Source organism: Zalophus californianus, chromosome X (genome assembly GCF_009762305.2).
Source record: "Zalophus californianus isolate mZalCal1 chromosome X, mZalCal1.pri.v2, whole genome shotgun sequence".
Lineage (NCBI taxonomy): Eukaryota > Metazoa > Chordata > Mammalia > Carnivora > Otariidae > Zalophus > Zalophus californianus.
This window is the reverse complement of record NC_045612.1, coordinates 96,937,203-96,956,489: the sequence shown is the minus strand read 5'-3', so window position 1 is coordinate 96,956,489 and position 19,287 is coordinate 96,937,203. Positions and strand designations below refer to the sequence as shown.

Here is a 19,287-nt window from a genome sequence, read left to right as displayed (position 1 = left end):
AACAGTTTATATTTAAAAAATACACTGTTACTTTATGACAGCAAAAAATAGAATAAATTCTTAATAGATGCATCATTTTTTATTGTATCAGATGGAACAAAGTTTATTTCTCAATGACAGAATATTTAGGAAATGGTTAAGTTATGGTACATGAATATAATGGAGTTATTAAGAATTATGTTCATGAAGTATTTTATAGAACGATTATTACAATATATGAATAAAACAAGTTTGATACAAAATGGAATATCATATGAACTCAACTTGTTAAAATACAGTATTTTATTTATTCAATAAATTTTGCATGTCTAGTATATGTCAAGTGTAGTGATGAGTATGGGAATATAGCATCAAACAAGATATACATGATCCCTGCTCAGCATTAAACAAAATAGGACATCATTATGAAATTAAATCTCCCTTTGGGATTGGTGAGTTCTAGTCAAATGTGATTAAGCTCATTTTCTAGTTTGTGGATGCTCCAGGACCTTGGTTTCATTTCTCTTCTGCTTTTTGTCTGAGAATTCAGAGCTCTCCAGTTCAATTAGATTGAGCAGTGGAGTTTAAAAACAGTAGCAACAGACAATTCAAGCCTAGCATTCTCCGTCATCTTTAGATTTTTTTTTCCCTACCTACGTGGTCACTGTTGCACAACAACATCAGTGAAACAGCTTCTCATAGGAATCCATTATTGAGATTTTGTCTCGGCTGCTCCTATAGGAGAAGGTATTAAGTAATGAAGGATAAAAGCATTTCTGCATGGGCCTTTTTATTTTACCTTACAAAGAAACCCATACTCATGCTTTTATAGAATAATTCTTATTGTTATGTAGCATTATCAACTTAATTTTGTTCTTGAGACAAATTTCCTTTAAAAAATTTGAGTGATATTTATAGGAAATGGATCTTTACTCAGGAATAATTTTTATTGAAGAAAGCTATCAATACTGTTTATTTAAGAACTTCATCCTACAAAATATACCTTCTTCAGAGTTGAGGTTAATGTTTTGTCTGTGTTAAACCATTAAATTTTGGTTCTCTCAGCAGCTTTCTTATAATATCCTTGAACATATTAACGACAGTGATATGTTTTGTTAATGATGCAACAGTATTACATGTTATAGAAATAACTCTTCTAAAGCCTCAGCTGTATCACATTTGTTCCATATACTATTTATGATTATTTTTCAGTGCCATTTTTTTGTGATGTGCATACACAGTAGGACAGTGGGATTATTAAAAATGTGAGAACCTATTTTTTTAGTTGAATTGTAAATATTAAGCTCTTGAAGTTATTTAAGTATATCTGATCTCATTTAAAAAAAACTGGAATAGTGGAACTTCTTATATGATCACCATAAAGCACCAGTTTGTTACATTAGGGGCTAAGATTCTGTGCTGTGGTATGCTGAAGATAATACAACCAAAGCCACATTGTTTATTCTACTTTTTCACTCACACATGGTGTCCATTATGCATTGATCTTGTCCAGCAATATTAACTTTCTTTAACTGATTGTTCTGCTATCTGAAGAGTCTTATTAAAATTTAATCGGTAAACTAAAAATAAGCAGCTAATGCCATATTGCATTCTGGTAACTCATAAAGGAAAAAAAAAAAGGTAAAGCCTAATGTAACGTGAGGTTAAAGGAAGGTGAGTGTATATATTATTGGCTGTTCAATGATATATGTAAATTACCATTTTTCCTTTTTTTCAGAAGTATGATGTAATGGGACCACACTTACAGGTGATTAACACATTTTCATTTGCAGAATATTTACTGTTTTCCCTGTACTAGCACTGAACTGCCCTGAATTATGACACTACATAATACGGTTAAAGCCCATTTGTGCCCCCTTGTTTTCCTCAGAAAAGCTTTTGTAGATAGTAGCTACATGGCTAGCATGATTCTTGAGCTATGTTCTGTGTGCTCTGTACTTCCTTCCCATCCAGCAAAATGAAGCAAACCCTACCCACATGCATCATCTTCATAATGGCCTCTCGCTTTTTGTCTCATTCTTACATTAAGGGTTCCTTTTGCTTTACTCCTTTTCTTGTTTCTCTTCTCAAAACATTTCTAAATTTAGAAGGGGTATCTAACCATATTCCTGCTCTATTAGATTTGTCTTTCTTTTTGATGACTCTGTTCTGCTCAGAAGTACTTGTTTTCATAATAATACAAAGAATTCCTTATTTTAGAAAATTGTCATGGCATTTTGCTGATCTTTTTTTTAAATTTTATTATGTTAGTCACCATACAATACATCATTAGTTTTTGATGTGGTGATCCACGATCCATTGTTTTCGTATAACACCGAGTGCTCTATGCACTTGCCCTCCTTAATACCCATCACGGGGATAACCTATCCCCCCTCCCCCCTCCCCTCTAGAACCCTGTTTGTTTCTCAGAGCGCATAGTCTCTCATGGTTCATCTCTCCCTCCAATTCCCCCCCCCTCATTTTTCCCTTCCTTCTCCTAATGTCCTCCATGCTGTTCCTTATGTTCCACAAATAAGTGAAACCATAATGATAATTGACTTTCTCTGCTTCACTTGTTTCACTTAGCATAATCTGCTCCAGTCCCATCCATGTTGATGTAAAAGGTGGGTATTCATCCTTTCTGATGGCTGAGTAATATTCCATTGTACATATGGACCACATCTTCTTTATCCATTCATCTGTTGAAGGGCATCTTGGCTCTTTCCACAATTTGGCTATTGCAGACATTGCTGCTATGAACATTGGGGTGCATATGGCCCTTCTTTTCACTACATCTGTGTCTTTGGGATACATACCCAGGAGTGCAATTGCTGGGTCATAGGGGAGCTCTATTTTTAAATTTTTGAGGAACCTCCACACTGTTTTCCAAAGTGGCTGTACCAACTTGCATTCCCACCAACAGTGTAAGAGGGTTCCCCTTTCTCCACAACCTCTCCAACATTTGTTGTTTCTTTCCCTATCCGTTTTTGCCATTCTAACTGGTGTAAGGTGGTATCTCAATGTGGTTTTGATTTCAATTTCCCTGATGGCTAATGATGATGAACATTTTTTCATGTGTCTGTTAGCCATTTGTATGTCCTCTTCAGAGAAGTGTCTTTTCATATCTTCTGCCCACTTTTTGACTTGATTATTTGTTTTTTGAGTGTTGAGTTTGAGAAGCTCTTTATAGATCTTGGATACCAGCCCTTTATCTGTAGTGTCATTTGCAAATATCTTCTCCCATTCTGTGGGTTGCCTCTTTGTTTTGTTGACTGTTTCCTTTGCTGTGCAGAAGCTTTTTATTTTGATGAAGTCCCAAAAGCTCATTTTTGCTTTTGTTTCACTAGCTTTTGGAGATGTATCTTGAAAGAAGCTGCTGTGGGTGATGTCAAAGAGGTTACTGCCTATGTTCTCCTCTAGGATTTTGATGGATTCCTGTCTCACATTGAGTTCTTTCATCCACTTTGAGTTTATCTTTGTGAATGGTGTTAGAGAATGGTCGAGTTTCATTCTTCTGCATGTGGCTGTCCAATTTTCCCAGCACCATTTATTGAAGAGACTGTCTTTTTTCCATTGCATGTTTTTTCCTGCTTTGTCAAAGATTATTTGACCTTAGAGTTGAGGGTCCATATCTGGGTTCTCTGTTCTGTTCGATTGGTCTATATGTCTGTTTTTGTGCCAGTACCATGCTGTCTTGGTGATCACAGCTTTGTAATAGAGCTTGAAATCGGGCAACGTGATGCCCCCAGCTTTATTTTTCTTTTTCAACATTTCCTTGGCGATTCGGGATCTCTTCTGATTCCATACAAATTTTTAGGACTGTTCGTTCCAGCACTTTGAAAAATACCATTGGAATTTTGATCTGGTTGGTGTTGAAGGTATAGATTGCTCTGGGTAGCATAGACATTTTAACAATGTTTATTCTTCCGATCCATGTGCATGGAATATTTTTCCATCTTTTTGTGTGTTCTTCAATTTCTTCCATGGGTGTTTTGTAGTTCCTAGAGTATAGATTCTTTACCTCTTTGGTTAGGTTTATTCCAAGGTATCTTACAGTTTTTGGTGCTATTGTAAATGGAATCATTTCTCTAATTTCTCTTTCTACAGTTGCGTGGTTAGTGTATAAGAAAGCAACTGATTTCTGTGCATTGATTTTGTATCCTGCCACATTACTGAATTGCTGTATGAGTTCTAGCAATTTGGGGGTGGAGTCTTTTGGGTTTTCCACATAAAGTATCATGTCGTCTGCGAAAAGAGAGTTTGACTTCTTCTTTGCCAATTTGAATACCTTTTATTTCTTTTTGTTGTCTGATTGCTGTTGCTAGGACTTCTAGTACTATGTTGAACAGTAGTGGTGAGAGTGGGCATCCTTGTCGTGTTCCTGATCTTAAGGGAAAGGCTCTCAGCTTTTCCCCATTGAGGATGTTATTCGCTGTGGTTTTTCATAGATGGACTTTATGAATTTGAGGAATGTTCCCTCTATCCCTATACTCTGAAGAGTTTTAATCAGGAAAGGATATTGTATTTTGTCAAATGCTTTTTCTGCATCAACTGAGAGGACCATATGGTTCTTCCTCCTCCTCTTATTAATGTGTTCTATCACATTGATTGATTTGCGAATGTTGAACCACCCTTGCATCCCGGGGATAAATCCCACTTGGTCGTGGTGGGTCATCCTTTTAATGTGTTGTTGGATCCTATTACCTGGGATTTTGTTGAGGATTTTGGAATCCATATTCATCAGGGATATCGGTCTGAAATTCTCCTTTTTGATGGAGTCTTTGCCTGGTTTGGGGATTAAGGTAATGCTGGCCTCATAGAATGAGTTTGGAAGTTTTCCTTCTGTTTCTATTTTTTGAAACAGCTTCAGTAGAATAGGTATTATTTCTTCTTTGAATGTTTGGTAGAATTCCCCAGGGAATCCATCAGGCCCTGGACTCTTGTTTTTTGGGAGGTTTTTGATCACTGCTTCAATCTCGTTACTGGTTATTGGCCTATTCAGGTTGTCAATTTCTTCCTGTTTCAGTCTTGGCAGCTTAGAGGTTTCCAGGAAGGCCTCCATTTCATCCAGATTGCTCAGTTTATTGGCATATAGTTGTTGATAATAATTTCTAATAATTGTTTCTATTTTCTTGGTGTTAGTCGTGATCTCTCCCCTTTCATTCATAATTTTATTAATTTGGGTCCTTTCTCTTTTCTTTTGGATAAGTCTGGCCAGTGATTTATCGATCTTATTAATTCTTTCAAAGAACCAACTTGTAGTTTCATTGATCTGATCTACTGTGTTTCTGGTTTCTAATTCATTGATCTTTGCTTTAATTTTAATTGTTTCTCTCCTAATGCATGGCTTAGGCATCGTTTGTTGCTTTTTCTGTATTGTTTTAAGGTGTGGAGTTAGTTGGTGAATTCGGGATTTTTCTATTTTTTTGAGTGAGGCTTGGATGGCTATGTATTTCCCCCTTAGGACTGCCTTTGCAGTATCCCATAGGTTTTGGACTGATGTGTTTTTGTTCTCATTGATTTCCATGAATTGTTTAAGTTCTTCTTTGATTTCCTGTTTGACCCAAACATTCCTGAGCAGAGTGGTTTTTAGCTTCCAAGTGTTTGAATTTCTGCCAAATTTTTTCTTATGATTGAGTTCCAGTTTTAAAGCATTGTGGTCTGAGAATATGCAGGGAATAATCTCAGTCTTTTGGTATCGGTTGAGACCTGATTTGTGACCCAGTATGTGGTCTGTTCTGGAGAAAGTTCCATGTGCACTCGAGAAGAATGAGTATTCTGTTGTTTTAGGGTGCAATGTTCTGTAAATATCTATGAGGTCCATCTGGTCCAGTGTATCATTCAAAGCTCTTGTTTCCTTGTTGATTTTCTGCTTAGATGATCTGTCCATTGCTGAGAGTGGAGTATTGAGGTCTCCTACAATTAACGTATTGTTATCAATAGGACTCTTTATTTTGGTGAACAGTTGGCTTATGTAGATGGCTGCTCCCATGTTGGGGACATAGGTATTTACAATTGTTAGATCTTCTTGTTGGATAGACCCTTTAAGAATGATATAGTGTCCTACTGTGTAGCTAATTACAGACTTTAGTTTAAAATCTAATTTGTCTGATAGAAGAATTGCTACCCCAGCTTTCTTTTGAGGTCCGCTGGCATGGAAGATGGATCTCCATCCCTTCACTTTCAGTCTGGATGTATCTTTAGGTTCAAAATGAGTCTCTTGGAGACACCATATGGATGGGTCCTGTCTTTTTATCCAATCTGCAACCCTGTGCCATTTTATGGGAGCATTTATGCTGTTCACGTTGAGAGTGATTATTGAAAGATATGAATTAATTGTCATGCTGCCTGTGAAGACGTTGTTTTTATAGATTGTCCCTGTAAATTTCTGTTGTATATCACTCTTGGGGTCTTTCTCCTTTTAGAGAACCCTCCTTAATATTTCTTGCAGGGCCGGCTTAGTGGTCACACATTCTTTCAGTGTCTGCCAGTCTTGGAAGTTCTGCATCTCTCCATCCATTCTAAATGACAGCCTTGCCGGATAAAGTATTCTTGGCTGCATGTTCTTCTCATTTAGTACCCTGAATATGTCTTGCCAGGCCTTTCTGGCTTGCCAGGTCTCTGTGGATAGGTCTGACGTTATTCTGATGTTCCTTGCTCTGTACGTAAGGAATCTCTTCCCCCTAACTGCCCTTAAGATGGTTTCCTTGGTTCTAAGATTTGCAAGTTTTACTATTACATGTCAGGGTGTTGGCCTGTTTTCCTTGATCTTGGGAGGGGTCCTCTCTGCCTCTAGGACGTGAATGTTTGTTTCATTCCCCAGATTAGCGAAGTTCTCAGCTACGATTCACTCAAATACATCTTCTAGTCCTCTCTCTCTCTCTCCACTCCCTCCTGGATTCCAATTATTCTGACATTGGAACGCATCATGGTTTCACTTATTTCTCTGATTCTATTTTCATGGATTCTGAGTTGTTTGTTTTTCCCTGGCCTCCTCTTTTCCCTTTTTATCTATTATATTGTCTTCCAGGTCGCTTATTCGTTCTTCTGCCACACTTAACCTAGCTGTTAGATTATCTAGATTGGATTGGATCTCATTGATAGCATTTTTAAGTTCTGCCAATTCAGCTTTCATTTCTGCCCTTAGAGACTCTATGTTGCCATTAATTGATTTCTCCATTCTAGCCATTGTCTTCACAATTGCTAGCCTGAATTCCATCTCCGACATCTTGGTTATATCTGCATCCATTTGTAAATCTGCAGCATAAGTCATGATCTCTGAGTCTTTTCTATTTTGGGGGTTCCTCCTCCTAGTCATTCTGTTGAGGGGTGGTTGAGGGAATGTATAAGAGTCCAAATTATTGACCAGAACCCAAGCAAGATGCACCTGTTTTCCTGAGACCTTAGGGTTGCTGGCTTCTTGTTTTCCCAGCCTGTCTTCTGGGGGAGGGGCCTGCTGTGCTGTTACTCAGGCAACCCTGTTTGGGCGGAGTTGCCCTGCCCCGCTGTGGTGGGGGATGGGCTCCACGGGAATCAGTTTTGGGAGCTTTTGTTCTCTGGTGGCTTTCCCTGGCAGCTTTCCACCTCTCTTCCGTGAGTCAGAGCAGAAGAGACCGTTTCCAACCCTCTGCCTCAGAGCAGAGAGTCTGCAGTCTGTTCTTCAGTGAGCTCTGCAGGCCACACTGTCTCCGTTTCTGTCCGTGCTGCTATAAACTGCAGCGTCCTGGGTTGTGCACCCCTCCGCAGCGCTCCTTTCCTGCCTCCAGGTCAGGGCACGTCTCTGCTCTTTGTGCTTCTAAATCTGCCAGCTGCCCCCAGTTCACAAGCGTGAACCACCCCCCGCCCCCGCTCCAGGTTTCCACCCAGGGGGCTGCCCTAAAGTCCTTTCCCTGCTGCTACCGGTCTGCGAGTCTGTGCCCCGTTCCCAGTGCGTGAGGCTGTCACTCACCGGAGGTGTAGGATCCCCATGGCTAGGCACCCTCCCGCTGCCGTTTGTCCTCCTTTATCTGCCTGCTAAATCACGGCTCCCCGCTTCATACTTCGAAACCAACCGCCTGCGATATTCTGTTTGTAGAGATCCAGATCTTCCTACATCTCAGGTTGGTTTCATGGGTGCTCAGAGTGGTCTGGTAGATATCCAGCTCAGTTACGGGGACCAGTTGAAATAGGGTCCCCTACTCCTCTGCCATCTTTCCTTCCTTCTCGCATTTTGCTGATCTTAAAAGTAATATTTCTTTAAATGAACAAAAGACCTGGAACAGGCATTTCAAAAAAAGATGTCCAATGGCCAGTTAATGTACAAAAAGATTTTCAACTTCACTCATTAGGAAATTGCACAAAATATCATTAACACCCATCAGAATAGCAAAGACAAAAAAGACAATACCAAGAGTGTAAGAATGTGGAGCAACTAGAACTCCATTGTACTGCTGTTGGGAATGTATACTGGTACAACCACATTGGAAATGTGTTTATCAAGTAATAAGTAGAGCTGAATATAGGCATCCCTTTGACCCAATAATTCCACTGCTAGGAATATACACAATAGAAATAGGGATATAGGTTCATAAAAAGATACGTACAGGAATATTCACAGCATTGTTTCTAATAAACCTAAGCCCGAGACAACCCATATGTCCATCAAATGATAAAATGAATACATTGATGGGGATATATACCTAATATGGAATCAGTCGCAAGAATGAGTGAATTATAATTAATGCAGAGATATGGATGAACCTTACCAACATCATGTTGAGCAGAAGAAGCTAGATCCAAGAGTATATACTATGATTCCATTCATATGAAGTTCACAAACATGCAAACCTCATTTTATTTATTTTTTAAAAAAGATTTATTTTAAAGAGTGAGAAAGAGCATGAGTGGGAGGGGCAGAAGGAGAGGGAGAGAAAATCTCAAGCAGACTCTGCACTGAGCGTGGAGCCCGACAAGGGGCTTGATCCCAGGACCCTGAGATCATGATCTAAGCTGAAAACAAGAGTCAGAGCTTAACTGACTGTGCCACCCTCAGCACCCCAAATCTATTTATGATACAAGAAATCAGGCTAGTGGCTACCCTTTTTGGGAGATAGTGACCAGATGGGCACAAGGAGTTCTTCTTTGGGGTGCTGGTAATGTTCTGCTTTGTGTCATGATGTGGGTACTAGTTAAATGGGTGTGCTCACTTTATGAAAATTCAATTTGGAGTATACTTATAATTTGTACACCTTTCTGTATGTATATCTTGATTATATTTTATATAAAAGAGTGATAAATACTTTATTACTTATCTATGGCTATATAACAAATTACACCCCAACCTGGCAGCTTAAAATTATGAACATTTATTATCTCAAATAGTTTTTTTTTTTTTTTAAAGATTTTATTTATTTATTTGAGAGAGAGAGCATGAGAGAGAGCATGAGAGGGAAGAGGGTCAGAGGGAGAAGCAGACTCCCTGCCGAGCAGGGAGCCCGATGCGGGACTGGATCCCGGGACTCCAGGACCATGACCTGAGCCGAAGGCAGTTGCTTAACCAACTGAGCCACCCAGGCGCCCTATCTCAAATAGTTTCTGAGAGTCAGCAGTGGAGGAGCCGATAAGCTGGGTGGTTTTGGGTCAGGGTGTTTCATGAGGTTGCTCTTAAGATGGCCTGCAGGCCTGCAGTCACGTGAAGGCTTGAATGGGGCTGGAGGATCTCTTTCAAGGTGGCTCTGTCACCTTTCTGTTGACAGAAAACCTCAGACTAAAAAAATATTACCTATATTCTATTCTTTTACCACAGACTAAAAAAATCCACAGGTAACAGTGTGTGTATATATGTATAAAGTATGTTTTTACATGTGTTTACATGTATTTAGCAAATTATATCACAAACATTCTCATAATTGTTTTCTCCACTCAATATATTATGGGCATCCTTTTTTTTCCTAACGATTGGCTCATCTGTAGTTCTATTTCATCCTTTTGGTGTATAGCTTTTTTGGGGTATAATTGACATACAAAATTGACATACATGCACATATTTAAAGTGTAAAATTGGATAAGGTTTTGCATATGTATACACCCGTGAAATTGTCATCACAGTCAAGGTAATGAGTAATCTGTCACTCTAAAGTTTCCTCGTCTCACCCTTTTTAATGGCTGAAAAGCTTTATTTACATGTGTAAAATGTCTTTAAAATCCATATGTACAAGTTTCTCGCAGATAGGTCTCATTTTTTGTTTAGATTGTAAAAGTCTCACCCCATTTGGAGAAAGAAATCTCCCCCTCCCCAGTTAAGAACGTGCAAGTGAGATTGCCTGGGTTATAATCTTAGCTCTGGCACTTTAAAACCGTATGACTTGGAGCAAATTGCTTAACTACTTTGCATCAAATTTTTTATCTGTACCTCTAGTACTAATGATAGTACTATACCTAACTCATAAGATTGCAAAGATTAAAGGAATTGATGTATGTACTAATGTGATAACCAACCAGGCACTATGTTATTGTCTGCTGTTATTATTTTCATGGGTTGTTACTGCTAAAAGCTCAGGTTGTCAAGCTTCTCCTGATAATATCAAAACTGTGAGTTGATAGGGCCCTGTGTTCTAATATCCTACCAGCACTTACCTCTTCCTTTTGCTCCTGTATCATATCCCTGTGAGCTCCTTACTAAAGGTGAGGAGAGGTATGTACTTAATATTAGGATCTTTTCGTATTTAGGTGATATCTTTAGGACATTTTATATGCTGAGAACTACCTAAAATAGGATGTTTAAAAAAAATTGCAAGACAGTAAGATGTTAAAATGCCACTTATGTGTCTACATTGAAAGTCATTAGTGATCACTTAGATAATAGTGATTACACATGTATAATAGCTGTTCCTTTTATACAAACTATGTATTCTATGAAAGATTCAGAGAATTAAGATATTTTCTGTCTTTGGAAAGCTACTATTAATTTGAAGAAATATGATTAGATTTTGTATTGATGAGTATGGAAAGACTGGGATCAGTTATTAGAGATACAATAAAGGAAGACTGAGTAGGCCTTACTGATTGGTTATGTTAGATTGAGCTAAGGAGGGGGGAGGCAAGATGGCAGAGGAGTAGGGGACCTCATTTCAGCTGGTCCCTTGAATTTAGCAAGATAACTCTCAAATCATTCTGAACACCTATGAATTCAAACTGAGATATAAGAAAAGAATTGCTGGAATCCTACAAATAGAAAAGCACCCACTCTTTGCAAGGTAGGAGGTGTGGAGAAGTGAATCTGAGGGGATATGTCGGGAGATAAATGGTGCTGGAGGGAACCTCAGTAAGCCAGCTTGCAGAAAGTGATATAGCTAGCCCTGGAGTGCAAAACTGGAACTTTTAGAAGTCTGCCCCAGTGAGATACTTACCTGCCTGAAAGGTGCTCAGGTGGCAAAGCAGGGCAGAATCCTAGGATGGATAGTGTGGTCTCAGGATCTCCAGGGTCACAGAAAGAAAGGGGCCAGGGGGTGCCTGAGCCGGCAGAGTTCCCAGGGATTGGAGCAGGGAAACTGGCTATGGTCATTGAGCCCAGGAGTGGGCTCTCAACTCAGTTTGCAAGAAACCACAACTGCGGCAGGATCAAATGACAGCTTTCTGCCAAGCGGCAGAACCGTGGCAACTCCCCCTAGCCCCGACCCCAGGATCCGTGTGGTTACGCAGCACAGGAGTCTGCAGAGTTTGGTGCACATAAAAGTGAAGAGTGCTTTTCCCTGACGGTTTACTGAAGAGAGGGGGCCCCGATCTTTCGGCTCTGGGGATGGAGATTGGGGCAGGGCCATTTTTTAAATTTTCATCCTCTAAAGTAGCACAGAAAGCCTTCAGGGAACACAAGCCACACAGAGCAACCCTAAGAAGCTTACACTGAGCCTGGCCCCCTGGCAAGGGGCAGTGCAACTCTACCCAGGCAAAGACACCTGTGACTCAGCACAGCAGGCCCCTCCCCAAGAAGACCAGCTGGAACATCAGGCGGATACCAAGTTTACGGAGCACACAGAACTGCAGAACTCCAGCGCTAGGGGAAAATAGTATATAGAATTTGAGGTTTTTTCTCATGATTCTTTGACCTTTCAGTTTAAAATTTTCCTTAACTAGTTTCTTATCAACTCCTTGTTTTTAAGTCTTTTTTAAACTTTCATTTTTACATTTATATTTTATAGATATATTCTTCATTTTTGGCTTCCTTTTGCTGTATTCAGTTTTATTTTTGTATATATGTATATAAATTTTGCTGTCTTTACAATTTTAGATTTAGTGTATTCTAACCTACAGACCAAAATACACCCAGATAATCCAGTTTTGTCCACCTGGGAGATTATTCTCTTTTTTCCTTTTTTTTTTTTTTTTTTCCTTTCCTGGTTTCTGACCCCTTTGGATTTGTCTAGTGTGTATTTCACTTGGGTCATGGTTGATATTTTTTATTTTGTTGTCTCATTCCTCCATTCTTCTCTAGGCAAAATGACTAGAACGAGAAAGTCACAAAAAAAGAAGGAACCAGAGCTAATACTCTTGTCACAGATCTAATCGATATGGATATAAGTAAAATGTCAGAGCTGGAATTCAGGATAACGATTATAAAGTTACTAGCTGGGCTTGAAAAAAGTATAAAAGACACTAGAGAATCTCTTAGTGCAGAAATGAGATCTAATCAGGCCAAAATTAAAAATGCTGTAACTGAGATGCATTTTAAATGGATGCTGTAACAGCTGGGGTAAATGAGGCAGAAGAGAGTCAGTGACATAGAAGACAAGGTGATGCAAAGGAAGGAAGCAGAGGGAAAGAGAGAGGAAAAAAACTAATAGACCATGAAGGGAGTCTTCGAGAAATCAGTTATACCACAAAGCGAAGCAATATTAGAATTATTGGGGTCCCAGAAGAAGAAGAAAGATAGGGGGGCTGCAGAAGGTATATTTGAGCAAATAATAGCTGAGAACTTACCTAATCTGCGGAAGGAAACAGGCATTCAAGTGTAAGAGGTAGAGAGAACCCCCCTCAAAAATCAATTAAAATAGATCATCACCCTGACGTATAATAATAAAGCTTGCAAATTTCAGATACATAGAAAATTCTCTAAGCAGCCCAAGACAAGAGGTTCCTAACCTACAGGGGTAGGAACATTAGACTGGCAGCAGACCTATCCACAGAGACCTGGCAGACCAGAAAGGGCTGGCATGATTTATTCAGGGTACTAAATGAGAAAAATGTGCAGCCAAGAATACTTTATCCAGCAAGGCTGTCATTCAGAATGGAAGGAGAGATAAAGAGCTTCCAGGACAAACAGAAACCAAAAGACTTTATGATCACTAAATGAGCCCTGCAAGAAATATTAAAGGGGATCCTGTAAGTGAAAAGAGAGCCCAAAAGTAACATAGACCAGAAAGAAACAGACAACCTACAGAAATAGGGACTTTACAGGTAATACAATGGCACTAAATTCATTTCTTTCAATAGTTACTCTGAAGGTAAGTGGGCTAAATGCTCCCATCAGGACACAGGATATCAGATTAGATTAAAAAAAAACAAAAAACAAAAACAAGACCCATCCATATGCTGGCTGCAGGAGTTCATTTTAGACCTAAAGATACCTCCAGATTGAAAGTGAGGGTGTGGAGAACCATTTACCATGCTAATAGACCTCAAAAGAAAGCTGGGGTAGCAATCCTCATATCAGACAAATTAGATTTTAAACCAAAGATTGTAGTTAAGTGATGAAGAGGGACACTATATCATACTTAAAGGATCCATCCAACAAGAAGATCTAACAATTATAAATATTTATGCTCCTAACTTGGGAACAGCCAATTATATCAACCAATTAACAACCAAATTAAAGAAACATTGATGATAATACAATAATAGTAGGGGACTTCAACACCCCCCTCACAGCAATGGACAAACCATCTAAGCAGAAGAGCAAGAAGGAAACAAGGGCGTTGAATGACAAACTGGACCAGATGGACTTCACAGATATATACAGAGCATTCCAGCCTAAAGCAACAGAATACACATTTTCTTGAGTGCACATGGAACATTCTCCAGAATAGATCACATACTGGGTCACAAATCAGGTCTCAGCTGATAGCAAAAGATTGGAATTATTCCGTGCCTATTTTCAGACCACAGTGCTTTGAAACTAGAACTCAATCACAAGAGGAAATTTGGAAGGAACTCAAAACACATGGAGGTTAAAGAGCATCCTACTAAATAATGAATGGGTCAACCAGGAAATTAAAGGAGAATTAAAAAATTATTGGAAACAAATGAAAATGAAAGCACAACTGTTCAAAACCTTTGGGATACAGCAAAGGTGGTCCTAAGAGGGAAGTATATAGAAATACAAGACTTTCTCAAAAAATTAGAAAAGTCTCAAATACACAAGCTCACCTTACACCTAAAGGAGCTGGAGAAAGAACAAATAAAACCTAAACCAAGCAGGAGAAGAGAACTAATAAAGATTAGAGCAGAAATCAGTGAAATAGAAACCAATAGAACAGTAGAACAGATCAACGAAACCAGAAGCTGGTTCTTTGAAAGAATAAGATCAATAAGCCCCGGCCAGACTTAACGAAAAGAAAAGAGAAAGGACTGAAATTAATAAAATCATGAATGAAGGAGGAGAGATCACGGCCAACACTAAGGAAATACAAACAATTTTAGGAACATATTATGAGCAACTGTATGCCAACAAATTAGGCAATCTGGAAGAAATGGACGCATTTTACTTATAAACTACCAAAACTGAAACATGAAGAAGTTGAAAATCTGAACAAATAACCAGCAGGGAAATCGAAGCAGTAATCAAAAATCTCCCAACAAACAGTCCAGGGCCAGATGGCTTCCCAGCAGAATTCTATCAAACATTTAAAGAAGAATACCTATTTTTCTGAAGCTGTTTCAAAAAATAGAAAGGGAAAGAAAACTTCCAAACTCATTCTATGAGGCCAGCATTACCTTGATCCTACAACCAAAGACTCCACCAAAAAGAAGAATCACAGAGCAATTTCCCCGATGAACATGGATGCCAAAATACTCACCAAGATAGTAGCAAATAGGATCCAACAGTACATTAAAAGGATTATTCACCACGACCAATTGGGATTTGCTCCTTGGCTGCAAGGGTAGTTCAGCATTCACAAATCGATCAGTGTGATCCATGACATTAATAAAAGAAAGGATAAACATATGATTGATCATCTCAATAGATGCAGAAAAAGCACTTGACAAAATATAGCATCCTTTTTTTTTTAAAGATTTTATTTATTTATTTGAGAGACAGAATTAGATAGAGCATGAGAGGGAGAGGGTCCGAGGGAGAAGCAGACTCCCTGCTGAGCAGGGAGCCCAATGCGGGACTTGATCCTGGGACTCCAGGATCATGACCTGAGCCGAAGGCAGTCGCTTAACCAACTGAACCACCCAGGCGCCCTCTAGCATCCTTTCTTGATTAAAACTGTCCACAGTGTAGGGATAGAGGGAACATAATTCAATATCATAAAAGCCATCTATGAAAAACCCAGAGCGAGTATCATTCTCATTGGGGGAAAAAAAGAGCTTTTCCCCTAAGGTCAAGAACGTGACAAGGATGCCCACTCTCACTACTGTTGTTCAACATAGTACTAGAAGTCCTACCCTCAGCAATCAGAAAACAAAAAGAGGGGCACCTGGGTGGCTCGGTTAAGCATTTTCCTTTGGTTCAGGCCCTGATCCCAGAGTCCTGGGATCAAGCCCCGCATCAGGCTCCCTGCTCAGTAGAGAGTCTGCTTCTCCATCTCCCTCTGCCTCTGTCCCGGGCCTTTACTCTCTCTCAAATAAGTTTTTTTTTTTTTTTTTTTAAGATTTATTTATTTATTTATTTGACAGAGAGACAGCGAGAGAGGGAACACAAGCAGGGGGAGTGGGAGAGGGAGAAGCAGGCTTCCTGCTGAGCAGGGAGCCCCATGCAGGGCTCGATCCCAGGACCCTGGGATCATGACCTGAGCCGAAGGCAGATGCTTAATGACTGAGCCACCCAGGCGCCCCTCAAATAAATAAGATCTTAAAAAATATATAAGAAAACAAAAAATAAAAATAAAAAGCATTCAAATTGGTAAAGAAGTCAAACTGTCACTCTTCACAGATGACATGATACTTTATGTGGAAAACCCAAAAGGCTCCACCCCAAAATTGCTAGAACTCATACAGGGATTCAGCAATGTGGCAGGATATAAAATCAATGCACAGAAATCTGTTGCATTTGTATACATTAACAATGAGGCAAAAGAAAGGGAAATTAAGGAATCGGTCCCATTTACAATTGCACCAGAAACCATAAAATACCTAGAAATAAACCTAACCGAAGAGGTAAAGGAGCTGTATTCTAAAAACTACTAACACTAATGAAAGGAATTGAGGAAGACACAAAAAGATGGAAAAACATTCCATACTCCTGGATTGGAAGAATAAATATTGTTAAAATGTCTATGCTACCCAGAGCAATCTACACATTCAGTGCAATCTCTACTAAAATAACATTGACATTTTTCACAGAGCTGGAACAAACCATCCTAAAATTTGTATGGAATCAGAAAAGACCCTGAATAGCCAGAGGAATGTTGAAAAAGAAAACCAAAGCTGGGGGCATCACAGTGCCAGAATGCAAGCTCTATTACAAAGCTGTAATCATCGGGGCACCTGGGTTGCTCAGTCGTTAAGCATCTGCCTTTAGCTCAGGTCATGATCCCAGGGTCCTGGGATTGAGCCCCACATCAGGCTCCCTGTTCAGCGGGAAGCCTGCTTCTCCCTCTCCCACTCCCCCGCTTGTGTTCCCTCTCTCGCTGTGTCTCTCTCTGTCTAATAAATAAATAAAATCTTTAAAAAAAAAAAAAAGCTGTAATCATCAAGAAAGTGTGGTACTGGCACAAAAACAGACACATAAGTCAATGGAACAGAATAGAGACCCCAGAAATGAACCCTTAACTCTATGGCTGACTAATCTTTGACAAAGCAGGAAAGAATACCCAGTGGAAAAAGGACAGTGTCTTCAATAAATGGTGCTAGGAAAATTGGATAGCCATATATAGAAGAATGAAACTGGACCATTTTCTTACAACAAATACAAAGATAAACTGAAAATGGGTGAAAGACCTAAACTGAGACAGGAATCCATCAAAATCCTAGAGGAGAACACAGGCAGCAACCTCTGTGACCTCAACCTCAGCAACTTCATGCTAGACACGTCTCCAAAGGTAAGGGAAAGAAGAGCAAAAATGAACCAGTGGGACTTCATCAAGATAAAAAGCTTCTGCCCAGCAGGAAACAGTCAACAAAACTAAAAGGCAACCAATGGAATGGGAGAAGGTATTTGCAAATGACCTATCTGATAAAGGACTAGTATCCAAGATCTGTAAAGAGCTTATCAAACTCAACACCCAAAAAAACAAAGAATCCAGTCAAGAAATGGGCAGACGATATGAACAGATATTTCTCCAATGAAGACATACAAATGGCCAACAGACACATGAAAAAATACTCCACATCACTTGGCATCTGGGAAATACAAATCAAAACCACAATGAGATACCACCTCACACCAGTCAGAATGGCTAAAATTAACAAGTCAGGAAACAACAGATGTTGGCAAGTTTGTGGAGAAAGGGGAACCTTCTTAAACTGTTGGTGAGAATGCAAGCTGGTACAGCTACTCTGGAAAACAGTATAGAGGTTCCTCAAATAGTTAAAAATAGAGGGGTGCATGGGTGGCTCAGTCAGTTAAGCGTCTGCCTTCAGCTCAGGTCATGATCCTGGAGTCCTGGGATTGATTCCCTGCTCAGCGGGGAGCCTGCTTCTCCTTCTCCCTCTGCTCCTCTGGCCTACTTGTGTTCTCTTTCTCCCTCTCTCTCCCTCTCAAATAGATAAATAAAATCTTTTTAAGAAAGTACTTGTCTTACATAGACAATCATCTTTAAATAATTTTTGCTTTCCTTTCCTATTTTTTTCTCCTTGGTATGTACCACTATTTGTCATGATTTAACATGTGGGACATTTTTCTTGTTTAAATAAACAAGCACAGGTTAATTAGTTCTTTCCATCTAGATTGTAACTTTCACGAGAGCAGGGATTTTTTTTGTCTTTGGTTTACTGCTGTATCCCCAGCACCTAGGCAAGTAGGAGAAATACAGTGTGTGTTTGAGTCGTCACCCAGTATATGTTGAACTGAAAAGATGACTGTGCTGAATCTGCTATATACTACTTTACCCAAATCTGAGGGTAACTTGGAAGCAGATGGAAACAAAATGTTATTTTCTTCATTTGCATAATTTTCTTAATTTTGTTTTCTAGAGTCTAAAAGATAAGTGTCCAAGGAATTCCATAATATCTGACAGCACTTTTGATGCTGCTGCCTTGTGTATATCACTGGAAGGAACAGCATCTATAAATATTAATACATTGCATATATTGATTCAAATATTATTTTATATATTATGATTTTATAATTTATTAATTTTATCATATATTAGTACATACTACTTATATATTTCTCAGACCTTTATGTCATTTGTTATACATTGAGGTTAATGGACCTAGGAAAGTGAATGGCACATAGTAAGTACCTAAAGGTTAGGGTAATTGAAGAATTAATTAAGCAGGCTTTTGGGGAATAGCTTTCTTTATGAATGCAGAGGTATTATTTAGTGGTTTCCCAATACATTTAGAATAAAATCCGAACTTTTCCCCCAGTAAAGCTTTTTATAATTTGATCTTTTGTCTCTGACTCCCAACTTCTCTCTTATGGGTCGTGCTAAAGCCATACTAAACTTCTTTCAGTTCCTCTAATACCTTATGTTCCTTTATGTATATTGAAAAAATTATTTTGACTTCCCCAGAGCCTGTAAGCTTTATTAGGGCACATCTGTTTTATTTACCATCAAATCCCCAGTGCTTAGCAAAATTACTGAAATGTTGTAAGCAGTAAATAAATATGTGTGGAATGACTACATACATGATTGAAAGAGCACTGGACTTGGTGTCAGGAACTCTAGATTAAAATCCTGGATTGTGTTCTGAGTGTTGATCTAGATGCCAGTTACACAGATATGTTTGTGAAGTCATTGAGGTATACAGTTACAATGTGAGCACTTTTGATGTGAGTATGTTAAGTTAAAGACAACAAGCCTCGGACACCCCTACTTACTAATTATGTGAACATGAGTGAGTCAATTCCTCTGAAATTTAGTTTTATCTTTTATCAATAGATATTGTACTTACCTCATGAGGTTGTTGCAAGCACTGATAAGATGATTATGTGAAACTGCC

General features: G+C 39.0%; 1 protein-coding gene across 5 annotated transcripts in view; it reads left to right on the top strand.

Annotated features, from left to right (window-relative positions):
- Positions 1-19,287, top strand: part of PRRG1 (proline rich and Gla domain 1) — a 173,105-nt gene that overhangs the window by 61,489 nt on the left and 92,329 nt on the right. The window contains exon 1 of one of the 5 annotated variants that reach the window (XM_027607468.1): positions 1,733-1,747. The exons of the other annotated variants lie outside the window; for them this stretch is intronic. The gene's annotated coding sequence lies outside the window, so the exon portion shown is untranslated. Of the gene's footprint in view, positions 1-1,732; positions 1,748-19,287 lie in introns of those variants that run through there. 5 annotated transcript variants of the gene reach the window in all.